This window comes from Mandrillus leucophaeus, unplaced genomic scaffold (genome assembly GCF_000951045.1).
Source record: "Mandrillus leucophaeus isolate KB7577 unplaced genomic scaffold, Mleu.le_1.0 Scaffold1095, whole genome shotgun sequence".
NCBI lineage: Eukaryota > Metazoa > Chordata > Mammalia > Primates > Cercopithecidae > Mandrillus > Mandrillus leucophaeus.
The window spans coordinates 495,341-515,340 of NW_012099154.1; the positions used below are offsets into that span (position 1 = coordinate 495,341).

Below are 20,000 nucleotides of genomic sequence, written 5' to 3' on the forward strand. Positions count from 1 at the left end.
CTGGGGCGGCCGCGGAGGGGGTTCCCCGCACCAAGCCGTCCGCTCTGGTGGGTCCTGGCAGGTCACTTTTCCTCTCCGAACTGTGCTCTAGCGTCTAGACCCGTACTCCTCCATCATCTGCGGGGCCCTTCAACAGCCTGTGAAATAGCACCATCAAAGTCCTCAGCTTTCGGATGGAGAAACTGAGGCTAGGACGGGGGCAGTGTGTACACATGAAAACCAATTGTCTAAGACTAGTAAGGTCCCTATTTATAGTTGGGGAAACTGAGGCTCAGAAAGGTTAAGTGGCATGTCCAAAGTCACACAGCTTGTAAGAATCAGGGATTTGAGCCCACTCTGTCCATAAAGCTAAGTCTGCTTCAGTTTGGGTATTGTCTTGGCCGATTTTTTAAAGTATTGTGCAAATATAGGGTGGCGGTATTGTCGTTTAGATCGGAGGTTGAAGCAGATCTTCCCCAAAGCCACCCCTCTTCTAGATGCCTTGTCCCCACCAAATCACAGGTACCCTGCTCTGCTGCCTGTGGGCTCCAGGATGCGGGTCCCTAGAGGAGAGGGGCCCTGGCTGTCCTCCAGGTCCTGGTTCTGGGGGTGGAAGGTGCCTCTTCCACAGTGTTTCTCTTCCCTGATGGTCACCAGCCCTAGAGTAGGGTAGGGTGCCCCATTTTACAGGCATGAAAGTGACCACCCAGGGCCTTCTGGCAAATCAGGGTAAGGCTGGGCTCAGAAGTGGGATTTCCTGAAGTCCCTACAGTTACTGTCTTTTCTTCTGCCTGTTCAGTCTACTGTGGAGATGGATCTGAGCAGATGGGGTCAACCCAGAGAGGACAAGCTGTGACAGCAGGTGCCCCAGGGGCCTGACCTAGCCTTAGAGGAGGAAATCAGGGAAAGCTTCCCTAAGGAGGAGGCCTGAGCTGCACTGAGGAGATGGGCAGGAGATGCAGGTAAGGAATCTCTCAGCAGGGCCTGGGAAAGGTATCCAAACCTCTTTCTCTTCCCTCCCAGCCACCCAAGGCCTCAGATCTATGTCCATAGGGTCCTAGCTGGTCCATCCAGCCCCCTCCCTGGTCTCTAGTGCTCCATTTGGTCAAATGGAACCTCAGTGCCCCATCTGTAAAGTGGGAAAGATAGTAGCTACTACTTGGAGTTGGTGCTAGAACTAAGTGCAATGGATCCAGCTGGAGCCTGCACCCAGTGGTTGTTAGGCAACTTCTCACTGCCTTTATTGTGGCAGTTGGTGGATACTCCTCTATCCTGCGGGCTTCCTTTTCCAGGTCCCTGTCCAAGGGGCCAAATGTCCAGGAAAGTGCTTTGAAGCTGCCCTGCAGTATGAGCAGAATGACTGGATCATTCGGGCAGTTCCTGGCCTTGCGTATCGGACCAGCTCCCCGCCATCCAGGCCCAGGCTGACTGAGCACTGCCTCATCCTTCCCGGAGCTGCTACCAAACAGAAATCACTGGGCTATGGCAGAGCTTCTGCTAGGGCCCAGGAGGGCGGGGCTGGGGCTATGGTGGGCTGGGGGTGAGTGCCCTGCCTCTCACTCCCCCGCCCCCCAGAGGCTGTGGTTGTGGTTAGTCAGCTCGTGGGGTTCCACCTTACTCAGTGCCCGGATGGGGCTCCCCAACATTTGAGGCAGATGGGCAACCAAGCGTGCCCACCTGCTGCAGATGCCTCTGGGGACCAGAGGCTAAAAGCCGGGAAGCCCACAGGCTCAGCGTCCCTTCCTTCATCTCTTCACTTCTTCGGCAGTCATGTTGTTGTGTGACTTTTGGCAGGTTGCTCGACCTTCCTGACCTCGGTTTGCTGACCTGAAAAGTGAAACTAATAACAGTACCCGGTGTATGAGAATGGCCTGTAACGACATGTGTGAAGTTCCTGGTTGCGGGGACCTTTGCTCAGTAAACACGACCTCTCTTCTCTGGTGGGCCCAGGACAATCGCTGAATAAAAATGTCCAATGCCTACCTTTTTGGAACTCCCGGGCCAGATGAGAGCACAGAGGATGATTCAGTCCAGAGGCCTTGAAGGCCAAGTCCGGGAGGCAGAGCTTGAGTTTGCAGGAGGAAGGGTGGGTGGAAACTAAGCAGACTCAGGCTTGCCTGGCAGCCTTGTGGAGGATCTTTTAAAGGCCACCAAGTCCAACTTTCTTCTTCACCAGTGTCACTTAGCTTCTGTTGGCACACCTCCAGAAATGGGGAGTTCTCCTGGGTAGCCCATCAACAGACAGCTAAGGCTTCACGGTGTTGATATTTTTGTGGAAATGCTTCCATTCCTTCATGCATTGTCAGTGAAGATATAAGAGATGCATCTCTTCCTGTGTCCTCAGGACTACCATTCTGAGATGAAAAAATCCGCTCGGGCACCAAGTCAGGCTCAAGGCTCCCTGGGAGGATTTCACCTCAGGCCAGATTAAAACCTGAGGGTCCTACGCAGGAGCTAGTGGCCCAGAAAGGCGATGATGTGCACATCCTGTGTAACCTTGGACAAGCTGCTAAACCTCTCTGAGCCTTGCTGTCCTGATCTAACTGTAGAACCAGGGTGGAAAGGCCCATGGCACCCTAGACTGCCAATTTAGTCTCCACTACTGTTTGCTGACCGCTCACTATGGGTCAGTCCTTCATCTCATGTGGCAAATGAGAGTATAGGCAGCCTTCCAGTTAGGCGTCTTTATTCTCAATGACTGACCAGGAAACTCAGAGACCTTTATTCTCAATTACTGACCAGGCTCAGAGAGGTTAAGTAACTGCCAAAAGTCACACAGCACAGCTATGGAGCCAGTAATTGAACCAAGGTCCTCTGATTTTCAGGCCAGATCTCACTGCAGAGATGTCACTCCCTGCTTCTGCCCAGCACCCACATGAGCTCCTGAGAGTCTGGGAGTTACCTCATGAGCCCCTTCTGGGCCCTGCCTTCTAGGGCAGAACCCTGGGTTCCCCAGTTCTTCCCCTGACTCCCCTCACTTTCTCCCTAGGGCAAATGGGCTCAGGCCACACCATCTCTAGGCCACCTCCTGGAGGGGCAGGAGGATGTTATAAATGGCCCAGTGGTGGGGAGTAGCTGGTCTGTTGAGTGGGAATATCAAGGGCTTGCAGGACCGGGCCTGGGGCCAGGTTCTTTACTTATCCCCTGCCCATAGCTGTCCGACGAGAGGAGGCCTATCTCTGCCCCCATTTTACAGAGAGAGATGAAGCCTGCAGGGACTCTCTGACTTGCTGGAGGTCACACAGCGGACATGGTGGGCAGGCCCATCGAAGTCCTCAGGCTCCAAGTCCTCATTCGTGGCCAGAGAATGAGGACTTACTCTGCTGGTTTTCTGTTCTCGTTGGAGGCATGAGGCACCCCCTCATGGAAGCACTTAGCGTTACCAAGGCAGGGGAAGCAGGTGCTGGTGAGGCCCCACATACCCCACAACCACCACACGAAAGGCTCCTGGCTCAGAGTCCCGTCAGTGACTACTGTGGCTGAAGGGACTGGAGGCTCTCAGAGGCCCCAAGGGAGCTGGGGGGATGGACCAGGCAGGGCAGGATCAGAAGCGTCTCCACAACCTGATGCTGTGCTGAGCTGTGGACCATGAAACCGCAGCTTTCTGCAGCACCAGGCTGCTGGGAACCCGAGGGGTTGTGCCTTTGAGCCATGCAACTTTTTCCTCCGCTTTAACTGCTTAAAGGCTAAACCCGATGTACCCTTTTCTTGATGATCCAGTGTTTATCACTTTGGGCTTTGGTTATGGTCCATGAGGTCACAAAGTGTCATCTCCAAGGTACCAAAAACAGCAACAGAGCTAAGGCCAGGATGAGGTGGCTGCAAACACGTGAGCTCCTGAAAGCAGCACTCATAGGAGCAGGGCACCGGCACAGAGGAGGAGAGGTGGCCATGAATTTCAGAGAATCTTCCCTGCCTCCTCTACTCCCATGCCAAGAAATATGACAGATTCTAGGCCCAGAGAGGATGAGGACGTGGCCTGAGGTCACACAGTGGGCCAAGGGTCTGACTTTCTTCCTCCTCCACTTTCTTCCACAGGCCTCACGTGGGGTGCTCCTGGGTTCACAGAGCAACCCCTTCAGAGGTCTAGCCCAGTTCTTCTCAAGCTTTGGCAAGCATCAGAATCCCTGAGGGCTGGCTAAACGGATTGCCGGGCCCCACCCCAGAGAGCCTGGTTCAGTAGGTCAGAGGTGGGGCCCGGAATCTGCACCTCCAGCAAACCCTCAGTGGTGCTGATGCTGCCGGTCCTCAGACCACCCTTTGAGACGCACTGCTCCAGGGAAGCACCGCGCTGATGAGGAGCAGGCAGCCTCTGCGGTGGGGCTCGGGGCAGGCCCTGGCCTCTGCTCTCACAGTTGCCCAGTCTTCACCTATGAAGTGTGGATAACACCAGCTCCACACTGCATCGCAGAAACGACGGAATGAAATGTAAAGGTTATGGTTAATAGAATTATTAATCTTTCTTACTGTGAGTAATTTCAAGTTGGGAAGGGAATAGGCTGGGCCAGGCAACTTTCTAATGCAGCTGTCATATTGCAACCCATTCAATCCTTAACTACACCCAAGAAGGTAGATATTATTATTATTATTATTATTATTATTATTATTATTAGCAGCAGCAGCAGCAGCTCAATTTTGCAGATGACACGTGAGGAAATGCAGCAAGGATGAGTAATTAACTTAAGCTTGCACAGCCAGTATGGGTGAGTCCAGGCAGTGGGGCTCCAGCGCCTACCCACTGAATACTAGATCATATCGTCACTTGAAGGAGCATTAATGAGCCAAAAGAACAAATTATCTAAACGTTCTGTGTGTAGTTGTGTTCCCCCTTCCACCTTAGGTGGGGTGAGGAGGGGACTGAGAAGGGCAGAATGGAGGAAGAGAAGCAACCTGGGTTTCAGAGAGAGACCCACCCACATTCCCATCCTTGCCGTACCACTCACTGCTGTGTTACTTTGGGCTGGTGGCCTCACCTCTGAACCCAGTAGAGTGAGGGCAGCGATGGACAATGGACAACTAGGGCAGTCTGAAGAGTGAGTGCACTTGTATTAAGCTGTTGCTCGCCAGTCAGTGGCACAGCTTGCGGTGCTCCCTGCCCAGGTCAGCATTTGAGGGTTTTGGCAGCAGCTATGGTCTTTGTGCTGGTTCGTTTCAGGGAGAGAGAAGCGCTTTTGAAGCTTCCCCTGGCTGTGCTCAGGGGATGTAGGGAAGAAACCTGCCTGGAATGTAGCTGTGGCTGCCCCTCGGGGACAGTGTGGGTGGGCAGCATGAGGGTACAGCGTTCCTCAGGTGGGCAGGTGGAAGCCCTCAAGGGGCAAGCGAGGGGGCGGAGGCCTGGGCACACCCAGTTGTCACAGGGACAGGGTCTTCTTAGGCACAGGTCACAGAGCCTCTATCTTGTCCTAGTCATGTTGCCATCTTCCTCATGACCATGGGGTGTTCCTAGAGTCCTTCAAGTACTGTCCATTGAGGGGAAGCTGAGGCTCTACAGGGGCAAGGAGGAGGCAACAGCGGGGCTGCCCTCTCTGCTGCATTGGACTTTTACCCCTCCCCCATGGCATTTTTCCACCTGTTGATGAGAGCCACATGCGCTCGCCCCACAGACACAGTGCACCTGCAGCAGCCCAGCCACAGCCGCACACACATCCTTCATATGCATCCTCAGAGGCAACACGAGATGCACAGGGTCACGACTCATGAAAACAACAAGCATGCATCGACCTCACACACAACTTTCACATAGGCACACACACGACTCACAAACATTCAGACATTTCAGAGACGCCCTCAAAAGTCGCAGTCACCACACATGGTTACATACACCCTGCACAAATCCAACTCTCAATTAAACACCACACGTGCAAAACACAACACAAACATGCACATTGAGCATACACAGTGTACACACACTATATCCATATATCCTACACAAACACCACACTCACAAACATACCACACACATTGCACACAAACACAGCTCACAACCAGTATGTACATTGAAGACTTAAAATACCAAGGCTCCTCAAACCTAGTGCACCAGCGCACACACAGCAGACAGAGGGCACAGATAAGCCTCTTGTCTGTGTGCATGGATGTGCACACACAAAGACACGTGAGCATGCCTGTATACACGGGCACGGGTGCACATGCTCATGGAAACTAGGCTGTCATCTCGCATGGCTTGTGACTCTGATTTTTCTCAGAAGCAGACCACACATAAGTCAAGTGGCTTCCACTAGGGCTGGTTTCCTGACATGAAAAAGGAAAGGAGGGGAAAGGACACAGTTTGGGCTAAATAAGTCAGACAGACTCCCTTGGCCTCCCAGGAATCTCATGATTAATCCAGCTGGGATGCTGTGAGCTTTGGGCCCTGGGAGCTGGGCTGGGGCTCCAGAATGCAGAGTTCTGCATCCTGTCTACTGAGGGATGGATGGCAGGCCTTGTCACCAAGCCAATCTCTCTGCAGGTCTGGAAGCTTAAAAAGGGGTTATGTGGCCTCAGGGCTGCCACTCCCTGACCTCTTCTAGGCTGTGCGACTTCAGCCTGCTTGCCGGCTTTTCTCTCCTGTGATGCTGGGGTCAGGAGACCCGGGTTTGAGGCCTGAACCTGACTCCCCAAACCAAACTTGCCTCTGCTGGCATCAGTGACCACCTGGCCTCCTGGTGGATGGGCTGTGCTTCCTGCTGGCAGAGGCAGCACCTGCCTCCTGGGGGAACCTTCTGGGCAAGCCTTCTTGTACACGCCCCTGTTTCACAAGCCTCTTCTGGGCCTTCCAGGTTCCCTTCAGCTGTGGTCCCCGCCTCTCTTCTCCTCCTAGCCAGACCCACAAGGGAGCTAGCTACCTGCAAGAAAGCCACTCTTGCTGCCTCCATTGCCTCCACTCCCTCCACCTGCCTCCAGCTCCTCATTTCAACAAGCACATCCATGGCAGAACTGCTGTGGCTGGACCGAGGGACAGTGTCCAGGTCCCTTGGCTATGTTCTTCACAGCTTCCCCTCCTCCTTTAATGGCCCTCTTCCCGTGGCACCTTGGAACACCCGCTCCTGGCCCTCCTCTCTCCTCTCTTGCATCTCCTTCAGGATCCTGCTGCGGGCCCTTCTCTTCCTCCTCCTCCTCTACCTGATCTCTAAACATGGAAGCTCCCGGAGCTCCCACTCACTCTTTGGCCTGGCGTTTTCTCCCCTGGCCCTTTCCCCAGGACTGCTTCCTGGCCCAGGATCTCTCTTTTCCCGCTCATTCACTCAGGCCCCACATGGCAGCCAGATGGAGTCTCTCCAAAACACAGGTTTGACCAGGTCACCCTCCTGCTTAAAAGCCTTTGATGGCCCAGGGCGTCTGAGTCCACGTCACACTTCCCGTTTTCCTGTCTCTTTCACGACACACAGGGGCCAGGTTCTATATCACAAACCCACATACATCCTCCACCATCTCCTCTCCCCTTTCCTGCTCTCCCCAGCTGTGCCCAGTTAGCTCTTTCGAAGTCCCTCTCCCTCTCTCTTTCTCCTGCCTCTCCCTCCCCCTCTCTCTCTTCCTTCCCATCTAGCTCTCCCTCTTTCACCTGATTTAGAGTTACCAGAGGTGAGGGCTGCAGAAACTACATTGTGGGGTTTCCATGCCAGTAAAAAGAAAGAAAAAAAGCCGAGCCTCCAGTTCAAAAGCTCTTCACTTCCCTGCTACGTAAGTCCAGGAGGCCGAATGAGAGGGCATGGTGGCTGTGGGAATAAACAGCCCTTCAGTGCTCTTCCCCAGGCGGGTGGCCAGAGTTCATTCGTTTCTCTGCCTTTTCACTCTTCCATGTCCAGCCTACCCTGCAAGTTCTGACCTTGACTTGGGTCCACAGCACACTCTGGCATCTGCCCCCTCAACTCCTCCATCCACATCCAGAGACCTGGCTGCTGGCCTTGGCTTCACCTGGCCTCACCTGCCCCATCCTCTGCATCCTACTCCAGCTCCGTTCGCTGGGCCCTACCTTGCAGCTGGTGACCTTGTCTGAGTCACCTTTTTCCATATAGTACTTGACTGGGGCCCATAAGGCCACCAGGGTGGTGCAGGTGGTGGAGGCTTTGGAGTTGAAGTCCAGTTCTGCCCCTGGCTTGCTGGGTGACCTTGGACTGAGTCTTAGTAGCTGCATCGAAAATAGAGCGAGAATCATCTTTGCCTTGCATGATGGAAGTGAGAGGTACGTTGCAGATATTCTATCCACATTAGTTCCTTCTTTCTAGTGAAATAAAGACCCTCCTATGGGCTGCCCACAGGGGAAGCCTTGGAGACAGTGCCTGGGGAGACCTGAGCCGGCCCTTTAAAGGGTTCCTGGACCTTGGATCAGTCTTGTAGTTGTTCTTTGGGTAACCACCAATGAACCAGGAAGCTGAGGCTCGGTGCTGGTGGGTTAGGGACAACATGGAGATCTGGGGACAAGGGAGTGATGGAAAAAGGATGGAAAAAGGTAAAGCAGCTTCTAGGGAAGGGACTCCTGGAAGGAGAACTGAGGCTTTAAAAAGTTCATGAAGTTTGGCTGCATGGTGAGCCATGATGCGCTGTCTTCTCTGGCTCCCAGAAATTCTTCACCGACTCTCCATTTCTCATTGGTGCACTGGGGAGTTGGATGTGGTTTTAGTTTCTGTCAAAGTGAAGAGTGTGGGCTCAAGGTGGACACATGGGAAGAACAGAGACTGCCCCCATGGCCAGCTCCCACCAGCCCATGTCTGTAATAACAATTCTGAAAATATGCTGAGAGGATATTGTGATATTCCTCAAGCTGGAAGGATTTTGTACCCGGACACAAAAGTGATGGGGAAGGTTATCTCTAGCCCGCTGGTTCCAGGCCTTAATGGGTAATTAAAACTACTGATAGGAATACTTTTTTAGAATAAAAACCCTCTAGGTTGAAATTGGGGATCTGAAGGACAAGATGGGCCAGGGCATAGGGATAGAAAGGGGCTGGGCAGCCAGGGGAGAGAGCTGGCAGGGCCAGCTGGCAGGGGCTCCTCAGCAAAGGCCCTTGGCCATCAGTAGTGCACACTTGCTAAGTCGAAAAGTGACGTCGCAAGATCTGTGCTGCAGGTAGACTAGTGGTGGGAATAGAGGCAAGAGAGCAGCATGAAGCCTGGTGCCCTTGCTGTGGACCGAAGTCGGAGACCATAGTGACGGGCTGCGCAGGACTTGATGACTGATTGTGGAGGTGGTGGAGAGTTGTCATGAGAAGGACAGGGAAGAGAGGGCCATCACCTGTTTCTGAGCCAGGAGACTAGGCAGAGCAGTCAGGGTAACCTGTGGCTCACCAGGAAATGTGCACAGATCAGAGATGCTTCTCCTGTCTGTGGATGGGGTAGTCACACCTGCCTCCCAGGAGAGAGTGTGATAGGCCACAGGAGCCAGCATCCGGGAAAGAATGGTATCAAATGATCACCTATGCGTTATGTCATAGAAAATGTCAGTGTCTGGAGGCTGGACACATCCTGGACACATGCCAACTTGGGCCAGTCCTTTCCAGTGGGGAGGGGACCCTGAGATCTGCTGTTTCACATGCACAGGGGCCAGGTTCCATATCCTTGAGCCCACACTCTGCACGTTGACAGAGCCTAAAACCACATCCAGCTCCCCAGTGCGCCAGTGAGAAATAGAGAGCTGTTGAAGAACTGTCTCTGTGCTTCAGTCATTCAGGGAGGTTCCTCATGTGGGACTCCTCCGTGGGGTGCCCCATCACTCCGTGTATCCCCCTCCTCCCTCTCCCTGCCGAGCCCCGGGAGCCTGTGGGCTGGGGAGGGGTGGGGAGGAGTCCACGAGTCTCCAGGGTTGCCCGAGGGGCTCCTGGTTGACTCTGGAACAACTTGCCTGCCCCCTAGTGGATTGCTCAAAGAGTCTCTCAGGCCGCGGAAACCTGCGCCGGTCCTGATGGACTGGGGCCTCCAGCAAGAGGGACTTGTGCAAGGAAGTCCAGGTCACAGCCTACATGGGAGGTGGCATGGTCAGCCCTTGAGAAGGAGCCGGGCTTGGGTGTCCCACAGCCCCGGTGAACGCAGCAGCCCACTTGGCTAGTCAGTCTTCTCTCAGAGCCTGGTGTCCTCACCGCTTAATGAAGATGCAGGGTCCTGAGACAGTGCACACAGCAGGCGCTCAGTACATGTGTGGCCTTTCCCTCCAGCTCTGTGTCACTTCACCTCCCTCTTTGTGAGAGTGTAGACTCCACTCTGTCTTTTGAGCAAATCTGGATTGTCATACACATGGATTTCCTTAAAGGGAGGCTCACCTGCCTCCACAGTAGCCTCCTTCACCTTCCCTGGTCTGTCATATTTCTTTCCCACTGAACTTTACTGGCCAGACACTGGGGTCACACAAACAGGGTTCAGACCCACCTTTGCCCTCCAGAAGCCCCCTTCTGCAGGGAGAGGCTGACACAAGACCATACCTAGAGTGTAGTCAGTGACGGACAGGGTGGCCCAGGGCTGAGAGGCCAGAGGAGGTACCCCTCCCACAGCACATTGGGGTGAAAGGGATTGTGTCAGGGAAGGCTTCCTGGAGGAATTGGCAGAGGAACAGAGATTTGGAGAGGAAGGAGTTAGCCAGAAGGAGTGGGAAACAGGGAGCTGGGAAAGAGCCTCCAGGCCCGTACAGGGGTTGGAGGTGAGGGCGTCCATTGCAGCATGAAGGCAGTGGTGAGGGGAGGCAGGGCTGCAAGGGGAGCCATGAGCTGACATGCTGCCTGTGCCTGGTGTGCCGGGATCCCAGCTAAGCATCAGATCAACCAAGCCCAGATGCAGAGAACAGCGGAGGAGAAACCAGGAAGGCGACCTCAGGGGCTGGCATTGCTGGAAGGGAGATTATGTATTAGATGCCTTTGGGCTAGTTAGTTCCTTAATTTGTTCATTCATCAATTCAGCTTTCTAGCACATGCCTCTTCCTGGGCATTGGACTGAAGGAAGGAACTAGATAAGGTCCCTCCTGTCAAGTGAGGGTCAGGCATGGCAGCTACTAATTCCATACCGAGGAGGATTGGGAAAGGGTTTCAGGAAGAGGTGGCATTTTAGCTAGACTTTGAAGGATGTAGAGGCATTCACCAGGTGTTGAAAAAGGGACAAGGTCATCTTGGTAGAGAAAATAACAAGAGCAAAGATGTAGCATCATGAGGGGTTTGCAGAAGAGTAAGGAGTGTGTCATAGCCAAAGAGTTGGTTGTGTAGGGGGCAGATGAGGTGGGGCCAGCCTATGTAGGGCTAAAGTATTTGGACTTTTCTAAGGAGTCCATCCCAAAGTGTGCCCACCTGAAGAACCAGGGACCAAACAATTCCAGATCACCCAGCCCTGCAAGGACCTTCTGGAAGCCCATAGCTCCATCTGCCATAGCAAGAACCCAACCTCTAGAAATGTCCCCTTGCTGGGAATGTACTCCAAGGGACAGGTGAATGGTCACAGGCTGCTGAGGGGAAGGCAGGGGCCTTCATTGGCACCAGCTGGCATTGACTCATCATGTAAGCCATGACTTGGGGCTGTATCTCTGGGTTCCTGTCTGAACATGTCCATGGAAGCCCATGCGAATGCTGGGCTGGCTCCTCCTGAGGATTTCCTCAGCCTCACCTGAAAGGTGCTATCCTCACTCCTGTTCTGCAGAAGAGGAACTTGTGTGCTCACTAAGGCTGCCTCCCCTGGGAACCCTCCAGGGACCATTGCTGTTTTTCTGGGCTTTTGTAGCTCTGCATCACCACCTCAGATCGGAGACAGATGAGCTGACACTTACAAGGCACTTCACCCTCGAAGCCTCCAGTTCCTCATCTGTAAAGTGCACAAATAACTCTCATTTTAGAGGGTGGGCACGGTTTAGTCAGTGTGCGTGAAGCTCCTGCCACGCACCTGGCACACAGCAGGTAGCAGGTAAATGGGGAATAAATGGGACATAAAGCCTCCCAGGAGGAAATGGCCAGCCCTGGACTGGGGCACAATGCAGGATCCAGGTGGGCATGGGCCTATCTTCCTTTGTCCCTAACTGATGGAGGAAGGTTGGAGAGAGGTGAGAACCCTGGTGTGTGTTGGGGGAATATGGTTTGGCTGTGTCCCCACCCAAAACTCGTCTCGAATTGTAATCTGAATTGCGTGTCAAGGGAGGGACCTGGTGGGAGGTGATTGGATCATGGCTGGGGGGTTTCCCCAGGCCAGTCTCATGGTAGTGAGTGAGTTCTCATGAGATTTGATTGTTTGATAAGTGTTGGGCACTTCCGCCTTCTCTCTCTCTATCTCGCTGGACACCACATAAGAGTTGCCTTGCTTCCTCTTTGCCTTCTGCCATGATTGTAAGTTTCCTGTGGCCTCCCCAGCCATGCAGAACTGTGAATCAATTAAACCTCTTTTGTTTATGAATTACCCAGTCTTAGGTAGTATCTTTATAGCAGTGTGAAAACAGACCAATGTAGGGAGTCTAGTTACGTGCAGTATGTCAGCTTTGGAGCCAGAGTTTCCTCCTAGAGTCCTTAGGAGCCTCTAAGAACAGAGCTGACTCAGCCTCTCTCAGCAACGGCAGTTCAGGGAGTGAGCAGAGGGGCGAGAGCTGCTCCCACCATACAACCTTCCAGAGGGCCCAAGAGCACGAAGACCCATGGCTGAATCTAGTCACACCCTGACAAACAGCACACATGCACACAACAGGTACTTGGACACACATCACACATATGGGCACACATGGTATGTACACAGATACATGTGCCACTGCCCCAGATTTTGGGACAGGAGGGGATGTACCACTGCCCCAGATTTTGATGCTCAGACATGCTCAGACATATAATATACACAGTAAAACTGCATATATGTAGACACACCAAAGCCATAAATGCATATACACAGAAACACACGGACACATAAATGCACATATACATAGACAACGTGCACAGATGTCTACAGACGAGCACATACATGCAGACACAGACACAATGACAACCCACACATGTCCACAGGTACAGGCACAGGCTCACTGTCACCTGCCTGCAAAGGGCCCTTTGAGCTCCGGCGTCCACTTAAATATACAAAGTCACACAGATCTGTTCACCCACCCCACCCCCCCAAATCACATCTGCACTACACTTCTCAGTCGAGTGTGTGTTCACACGCACTGCCTCCTTGATCTAACAGCAGCCTCGTAAGGCAGTTAGGGCAGGGGCCTGGGCCCTCCTGTGCAGTGAGGAACAGAAGGCCTAGAGGCACCAACAGACCAGCCTGGGCCACTCGGCGCCTGGCAGGTGTCTTAGTCAGCTTGGGCTGCTGTAACTAACACAGATTGGAGGGCTTCAACAATAGATATTTGCTTCTCACTGTTTTGGAGCTTGGAAGTCCCAGATCAAGTTGCCATCAGGGCCTGGTGTTGGTGAGGCCTCTCTTACAGGTTCACAGATGGCCCCTTGTTGCTGTGCTCTCCCTTAGTGGAAAGAACTACCTCACTGGCCTCTTCTCACAAGGGCACTAATCCTGTTTGTGAGGGCTCCAGCCTTATAATCTCATCACCTCCCGAAGGTACCACCTCCTAACCCATCACATTGGGACTGGGGTTTTGACATAGGAATGTGGGCGGAGAACACAGGCCTTCAGCCCACAGCAGTGAGAAAGAGGAGTCCTGGTCGAGCTCTGGTCTCTTCCTGCCCAGCTGTGGTGCCAGGGCACGAATCCATGCATATGCTCATGGATGCTCACGGCAGACACACAGCTATGCACCCAGAGGGGCTTTAGGAGTCACCTAGACCACATGCTCATTTTACAGATGAAGAAACTGGAGCCCCAAGAGAAAATCCGTAGGCCTAAAGGGGGCCACCCAGAGGGCCTGTGGAGAAATCAGGGCCACATCTCTGTCCCTGTCCCCACAGCTGTACCACATGCACAGACATAATCACACACAAGCCATGGGCACATTCCACAGACACATGTGTGCAGATCCTCCCTGCCCAACACTCCTGCAGGCTCGCAGGGCCAGGTGTGGTGTTTCCACAGTCCTCTCATTTAACTCTCATGATGGTATGGGATGGAAGAGTAACCGGCTCTGTTTTGCATTTGAGCAAACTGAGGCATAGAAAGGTTAGGCCCAAAGTTGCACAGGTAGGGACAGGCAGTGGCATCTCCCAAAGCCAATTCTACATACATCATCACATCCTTACATACCTCTTTTTTCTTATATGTGTGCATGCGTGCACACACACACACACACACATACGGGCACCCTGGCCTCTGTGGGCACAGTGGCCCTCAGGCAGAACATTTTCCCAACAACCACCAGTTCAGTTCAAAGTTTTTGTGCCAGTTCTCCCATCCTAAGGGGTCTTTTGAGGAAAGGATACATTTGTTTGGGGTTTAACCTGCCCGCTTGGTCCATGCCCCTCTCCCCTCAGTTTGGAAAATGAATTCCATGTGTGGCCTTCTTGCCTGCTCTGAAATCACCCTCGGATATTTGGTGAACACTCTTTGATGTTAGAAGCCAATTTAATAAGTTGGCTGTTGAGTTTTTGTTTTTGTTTTTTTTTTCTGTAAGACAGAACTCTCATCTCATTTTCCTGAGATCTGAGGAATTCTCACCTTCCCTCCTCCATCTTGAGTTTCTGAGTTCCTGTGTCCCAAGGCCTGGACTCATGACACAGTGCTCACAAGACGCCCAATGGTTTAGGCTGGCTTGGGGAGAAAGGCAGGGAAGGAGGCAGCGTACTTTGAGCATTTCCTAAGGGAAATGCGAACACAGGGCCAGGCCCTGTGTTAGAAGCTCTGAATCCTCTCAATGCCCCTTTTAGAGATGACAAAACAGATATGTCGCAAGTGGGAGGCCCAGCTGAGCCTGGAGCCCTTGTCTGCCGGGCTTCCCTTCCTCGTCCCAGCCTTGCTTCTGCCGGAAGCTGTTGTGCCACCTGGGGCAAATGACCTCCTTCTCCCGGGCCTTGGGCCCTGCAGCTAGACAGTGGGCACAGGGCTCCTCAGGGTCTGCTCTCATGGTAATGAGCTCTCTGCATCAAAACCATTTGCTGAGAACAAAGCACCATGTGAAAGGTGGAGAGGGTTTCTATTTTTATTGTTTTTGTGTCGAGAGGCAAGTTCAGCTCTAGGACTCGTATGGGAATGCATCAGTTACTATCACTCTGGGCACTTACGGTTTGGCCACCAGGGAGCTCAGCAAGGAAGTCTTTGAAGGAAGTGGAGCAGGGAGGGGGAAGGGGGTAGACACAGGAGGCTCCATGCTGGTGCAGGCACCTGCCCCACACTGTTCTCCTCAGGGCCTGGCCAAGGTCTTCCGTGTCCTGACAGGCTTTGGCAAAGGCCACCTTGATTTCTTGGTTTATGAAGTCTTACCAAGGGTCTCTGGGGAAAAAGGAGAAACAAGAATCATAAAGCGACCACTGAAAGCCGCAGTCGTGGGCATTTACAGCCCTACCCTGCTGACGAGGCGCTCCTTTCACTTCCTTCGTGCTCCTGGGCCCTGAGCAGCCTGGCCGTGGGCACCTGCCCTACCTAGAACTTTAGGGATCTGAGGCTGGGAAAGGTGAAGTGTCTTCTCCAAGGCCGTGCCGTTGCTGACTCATCCGCAGGTGTGGCTTCAAGCACAGTGGCCTCCTAGGAGATAGGGAGTTACCCCAGCTTCCGCCCCTACTCAGGACATCATCTTGGGAGGTTGGGAGGCCATGGTGAGGGCTTCTGTGACTCCCAGATATTATACAGATCCAGGGTAGGGACCCTGGACTCCTGCACACTTCCCTTTTCTCACTTGCTGCCCACAGGTGCCGGGAACAGGGTGGAGCTGGGTCACTGCTGTTACTCAGAGAAGAAAGCCAGGCTCCGAGGGACAGCCAGGGTCTCACAGCAACCCGGCTGGCAGGGGAGGTTTTTGCGCCTGTTTGGCGAGGGCAGAGAGAGGGGGCCACTGTGTGGAGTGTCTCTGTGATGTCTGGTGAAAAGTGCTTCCGTGGGTACTGCTGCTTGAGTCAGTGGCTACACCAAGACATGGTTGCTGGGGCGGGGGGCCTTTGTCCCCTCCCCCAATCTCCACCAGCCTCCTCAAAATCCCCAGAGAGAAAGATAAATCACTTCTGCAGATATGGGAAATACATAAAGTGGGGATAAAAACACTTTTAGGAAACTTGGCTTCAAAAAAATAAAAATCAGATTATAACATACAGTGCAAGCAAAAATTTGATAACTGCTTTATAAATGCGGCTCCAAGACAAGTTCCCATCCAGCCTGTCCTGAGCCCCTCCTGCAGAGATTCTGTGTGTGTGTGTGTGTGTGTGTGTGTGTGTGTCTGCGCGTGTGTCTGTCTGTGACCTCATCTCTAGACAAGTAGAGGGGCATGTGGTGTTCCACACCCATGACAAGTGTGTGCACCCGGCGAGCTCACATGCAGGACTGGGGTGCAGAGACCCTCCCCTGCCTGCCTGGAGGTCTGGGAGGCTCCCATGTCAGGTGGTGCCCACTGTGACTTATCTCCGCTCTCCTCCCTCCCTCTGAGCCAAGAAGATGAAAACATTTCTGGCACTTTCTAAAGTTTCTGTCCAGGAATGGAAAAGCCATCAGCTGAGGGGGCGCAGGATGACAAATGGCTGCCAGATCTGCAGGTTCCCGGTTCTGAGACAGGATGGGCGGGGTGAGGACTGGGAGCTGGGCTTTTCAGTAGTGCCTGAAAGGACAGACCAGGGCAGGGGACTTGGTGGAAGGTGGCTGGTGTGTAGGAGACTCAAGAGGTCACATTCCCTGGGTGCTGAGCACCGATGGACAGATATGCCGATGCCTCGGCAGTCCAGGACCTCCTGAGTCTTATATGGGCAGGGCAAGCTCTGCCAACTGACAAACAAGAAATATCAGTAGTTACAAGTGCTGTGGAGGCCACCACGCTGGGAAATGAGCTGGAGGGTGACAGCAGGGCCTGTCTAGAGTGTGTGACCTGTGCCACCTCCTGACTGAAGCAGCATTTGACTGAGACCAGGATGACAGAAAGGGCATTCCAGGTACAGGAACAGCAAGAGCAAGTGGCCGGAGGTAGGAAGAACACAGTGTGCTTTCGGGAGGAGGCCCATGAGCAGCTGGTGAGCAGCAGAAGGTGGCAGGAGAGGCTGGGCCGAGGGGCAGTCACTGGCTGGACAGTGCATGGCCTTGGAGGTTGCACGAAAGGTTGCTTAGTCTCAGAGCGATGGGACGGCCCAGAAGGGTTAACAGCAGCAACCTGTCCTGTCCATCATGTCTGTGGCTTTTGTTATTGTTGTTGTTTTGAGACAGAGTCTTGCTCTGCTGCCCAGGCTGCAGTGCAGTGGCACGATCTCAGCTCACTGTAACCTCCACCTCCTGGGTTCAAGCGATTCTCCTGCCTCAGCCTCTCAAGTAACTGGAATTACAGGCGCCCACGGCACACCTGGCTAATTTTTGTGTTTTTAGTAAAGATGGGGTTTCTCCATGTTGGCCAGGCTGGTCTCCAACTCCTGACCTCAAGTGACCTGCCTGCCCCGGTCTCCCAAAGTGCTGGGATTACAGGCATGAGCCACCACGCCCGGCCCTTGTTTGTGTTTTTAAAAGATAATTCTGGCTGCTAGGTAGAGATGGATGGAAGGGAACTGTCTAGGAGCCCTGCGGCGGGCCACCTGAGAGGGGTGGTGGCTTGGGCCAGGGTGGAGGCATGGAGGTGGAGAAGCCAGCCAGAGAAGGGATGGGTGATGGAGTGGGGGCTGCTAGGCACACACACATGCTGTGTGCAGGATCTGAGCCTGAGGCCTGGGTGGGGGCAAGGACTCCCACCCGCCTCCCCAGAGGCTCTGGAGGCTCCAGACTTGCTAATGGATGGGGGTAGGTGTGGAGATGCCAGGAGCCCGGGATGGTGTTGGGCTGTCTGACTGAGGATGTTGGAGGACCAGGTTTCAAGGGTTGCTGGAGCTTTGCAGTCTGTGGTGCTAAGAAGCCCCAGAAGGAACCATTGAGTGAGCAGCCAGAGCGACGGGAGCCTGGTGCCCAGTGGGGTGGGAGCTCGAGGTGTGTACTGGGTGTTGTTAGTGTCTGGCTAGCAAGGAAGGCCCCAAGAAGGGGAGGATGAGCTGGTGCCAGAGGAGAAGGCCAGGGAAGAAAGAGTTTTTAGGAAAAGGAGGGCAGCAGAGTGAACACTGCTGAGCAGTCAAGTTGGGAACTAAAACTGCCCCTGGATCTGGTGACATGGACAGAGGTCACTGGAGACCTTTCGAAGAGCCCTCTGGCCTGAGGGGGTGGAAGTCAGACTGTGGGGGCCGGGGAGGGAGTGGGAGGTGAGGAAGTGAAGTCAGCGGCAGCTGCTAGCTTCTGAGAAGTTGAGTTCTGAGTGGAGACAAGCAGTGGGGTGGGTGCTGGTAGGGAGGCAAGGCCAGAGGAGGGCTTACTCCTCAGGACACAGGGAGGAGAACAGGAGGAGAGGCCCTCCACGTAAGGGAAGGGAGAAGAGGACCATGGGGGAGCTAAGGACCGAGTCCAGCCGAGGAGCCCAACGGGCCCAGACAGGAGCAAGATCTGCCACACAACAGTCAGGGCCAGGCCTGAGCCCTGTGTTCACACCACGCTGCCTGAGCCCTGTGTTCACACCACGATGCCTGCCCTGCAGTTCACACCACGCTGCCTGAGCCCTGCAGTTCACACCACGCTGCCTGCCCTGCAGTTCACACCACGCTGACTGAGCCCTGCAGTTCACACCACGCTGCCTGAGCCCTGTGTTCACACCACGCTGCCTGCCCTGCAGGCCATCCATCACTCTGCAAAGGAGGAGGGCCCCAGCCACGTGAAGCCCTTTCCACCAGCACAAGCTGGTTCTCCCCGAGAGGCTGGTGTGTCCCTGTGAAAAGGGTGTCCCTGTGTGTCTGCACCCCAGGAGGCTCGCCGTCCTACACTGGCATCTGCCCACACACTCACTCTCTTTCCCTCCCTCCCTTGTTGGGAGCCCCTCGGGACCCTGATGTGTGTGTGGCAGGGGGAACTCAGATGAACGAGAGCAACTCCTGCCCTGAGGCACTGCTGTGCCCCAGGCTTCCTGGGGTCCCAAGGCCTTGGCCCCCCAACAGCAGGAGGGGAAAGGCGATGGCTGCTGTGACCTGCCCTGTTCACATCAGTTCCACCTGGTTGGATGATACTCAGCCTGGGCTGCTCCAACTCTGGTCCCTTCCCAGGAAGCCCATATTGCTTGTCTATGAGGGATGGAAAGGGGTGGCCTTGGGTGGGGGGCCATCTTGGAAGAACTGAGCAGAGCCCGTTGGAAGTTTTGATGAAGGGTACATTCTGGGCAGGGAGATAGCGAGCCTGAGCTCTGGCCCAGGCACTGATGTGGTGGTGCTGTAGCACGCCAGGTGGGGCCTTGCCCTTCCCCAAGCTCAGCCTCCCCACCGGTGCAATCAGCCAGTCAGCCTCTATGGTCCCTGGGACCTTCTTGGCAATTGGCAACACCTGTGCCCCTTGCCCTCCGACTCTCTGCAGACTGCCTGCCCACGGATGGGATGGAAGGGAGTAAGGAACAGCACTTTGAAGTAAAATGTTATTAACTTTTCTCTCTTCCCCAACCCCATCCGTGTTGCCCTCAGTGAGAGACATGGGTTCTAGGGGACAGAACACAGAGGGAAGAGACAAATCACCAAGCAGGCACAAGCTCTCTGAGAATCTGCTTCACATGGCTCCCAAAATGTGGGTGCTCTTTTTATCTAAAAATTCCTTATCTGCAGAAATAGTCTGAATAGCAATAAATGCATGATAATGTTTACCAAATCATGACCTGTAGTCAGTTCAAAATGGAAAGACTGCATTCTCTGCAATAGAGATAGGCTTTGCAAATCCCGGAGCGTCCACATGTTGCAATTCAGATGCAGTCACTGCGGGTATGTTTATGGGTTTTTTTGTTTATCGTTTTTTGAGTCAGAGTTTTGTTCTTGTCACCCAGGCTGGAGTGTAATGGCACGGTCTCCTCTCACTGCAACCTTGGCCTCCTGGGTTCAAGCGATTCTCCTGCCTCAGCCTCCCAAGTAGCTGGGACTACAGGCACCCACCACCATGCCCAGCTAATTTTTGTATTTTTAGTAG

At 53.9% G+C, this 20,000-nt stretch overlaps 1 pseudogene across 1 annotated transcript in view; it reads right to left on the reverse strand.

The window, feature by feature from the left end:
- Nucleotides 1-8,987: 8,987 nt before the first annotated feature.
- LOC105546329 overlaps nt 8,988-20,000 on the reverse strand; it is a 48,435-nt pseudogene continuing 37,422 nt past the window's right edge. The window contains exons 17-19 of the transcript XR_001007076.1: nt 15,086-15,293; nt 9,814-9,927; nt 8,988-9,047 (exon numbers count right to left, since the gene is read on the reverse strand). The product of XR_001007076.1 is annotated as an olfactory guanylyl cyclase GC-D-like (transcript). The remainder of the gene's footprint in view (nt 9,048-9,813; nt 9,928-15,085; nt 15,294-20,000) is intronic.